Raw genomic sequence first — 2,309 nt, 5'->3', positions numbered from 1 at the left:
AGATAATGGACTTGTATCTGTGCTCGTCCTGTTGGATATTAGTGCTGCACTTGATACAGTTGACCATAATATTCTTTTAGAAAGACTTGAATATTTTGTTGGAATTAAAGGAACAGCAGTAGAATGGTTTAAATCTTATCTATCTGATCAATCGTTTGTTCACGTTAATGGCAGCTCTTCCTTATGCTCAAAGGTTAACTGTGGAGTACCACAGGTATCAGTGCTAAGGCCAATTCTCTTTACTTTATATATGCTCCCAATTGGTAGAATTATTAGACCACATGGGATTAATTTTCACTGTTATGCTGATGATACCCAGCTATATCTGTCTATAAATCCAGATGAAGCTAAGCCATTACAAAAATTACAGGCATGTTGTTAGAATAATTGTATATAAATGTATCTGTGTAGTGTTATAATGCATAAAGCTGTGTGCTATGTGTATGTGTTCATAGCCATCTTTTCTGAAGTATACTGTGATTTGTAGAATTGCTTTTGGTGAGGTTGTGGTTGATTTACGAGCAGCACTCGACCTGCTGAACTTTGGTGAACAACTTCAACAGCTTAAACTTTGACTGAACCCTGAGATTTAGAGGACATGTTTACTGAGACTGCAAGTCTGAGTTCCTTATCTTGTCCCCCCCCCCTCTCGTGAGCGTTTGAGATTAAAACAAGGATAAAGATCTATTTCTGATTTAGCCATCGATTTCCGTATTATGGCAGCTACCTCAGGCTGGGATAAAGTAGCCCTTAAGGGGGTTTTCACTCATGCCCTAAACGATTTGATCAAGGACAAGCTAGCCACCTTAAATGAACCAGACTCTCTCGAGAATTAATTAACCTCTCAATCCATTTGGATAATCGGATTCGAGCCCACGCTAAGCAAAGGAGTAGTAAAACGGCTCCTTCCAAACTTCAGCCTAACAGTTTCCCCACTGAGTTGCCTGCTAATTCATCCCCGCCTGAATCTATGCAGATTGGCAGCGTCCGCTTAAGCCCTGAGCAAAAGCACTACTGAATGCAGGCTAAGCTCTGTTTATACTGTGGAGAGGCGGGCCACTTTGTTGCCTCTTGTCCTCTTTTGGGAAAAGCCAGAGTCCACCAGTAGAGAGAGGGCTACTGGCGGAACAGAAGATTTCTCCCTCTTCACCTTGTCTACTCCTTCCTGCATCTCTGGTTTTGAACAATAAATCCGTCTCCTTATCGGCCCTGATAGATTCTGGCTGTGAACAGAATCTAATTGACTCTGCTTTTGCTCAACAGATGGGAATAGAGGTTATTCCTCTACAGAACCCCCTTCGTGTTTTTGCCTTGGATGGCAGAAATCTGCCTCAGATTACCCACCAGACTATTCCTTTACAACTAACCGTTTCTGGGAACCACATAGAAAACATCTCTTTCTTTGTTTTCCCTACATCTAACTCTGCATTAAACTTGGGTTTCGAATGGCTCCAGGGTCATAATCCCACAATAAATTGGACCAAAAGACATGTGGACTCATGGTTCCTTTATTGTCACTCACACTGTCTCAGATCTGCTGTCCCCACAGGCTTCCAAGTTCTGGATTCTTGTGAGATAGATCAGAATCAGAATCAGAAATACTTTAATAATCCCAGAGGGAAATTACTTTTGTTACACACTCTAGTTACAGTTTTACATGACATATACACACATCCAACTATACAATATAATAAGATAAAAAATAAGAATAAAAAGAGATCAAATATATATACACATATAGCTCTTCTGTACATATATCTGTATGTATATCTATGTACAGTGGGCGCTGGTTGGAAATGGACACTTCACTCACGCTCCGCGTGTTTCACATATTGTGTGAAAAACATGTGACTACTATAGCCACTAGGTGGCAGTCTGAGTCCATTTCGGCATCCCATCAGTCAGGAGTAGATAGGTCAATTAGCAAACTGGGATGGGCTTTACATGTTCCGGGCTGTTGGTGTAGAGGGTAGAGGGAGTGGTGTGTAGCTTTGAGGGTTCGATCCCAGCTATGGACGAATATTTTTCAAATTTTTTTTAAATCACTTTTTTATTACATTAGACCATAGGGATTATCATTCTACATTTTTATCTTACTGTATATATAGGTATATTATATTGCATGCCTTATAGCCACAGTGTTTAGATATTTTTATAATTGTATTTACCCTATTCCATATTATATGTGTCATGGTCTGGCGGTGTTTGTGAATGGGAGATGGTGCGGCTCGGCTCATGTTCACGTGAAGAAGCAGATATGCAGCCCAGATGAGAAATTCCTCTGAGTCAGTTTAAGGCTTTATTATCTG

This window comes from Cyprinodon variegatus, unplaced genomic scaffold, assembly GCF_000732505.1.
Source record: "Cyprinodon variegatus isolate N-32 unplaced genomic scaffold, C_variegatus-1.0 Scaffold1061, whole genome shotgun sequence".
In the NCBI taxonomy this organism is placed as follows: Eukaryota; Metazoa; Chordata; class Actinopteri; order Cyprinodontiformes; family Cyprinodontidae; genus Cyprinodon; species Cyprinodon variegatus.
Note: the sequence above shows the minus strand (reverse complement) of the source record.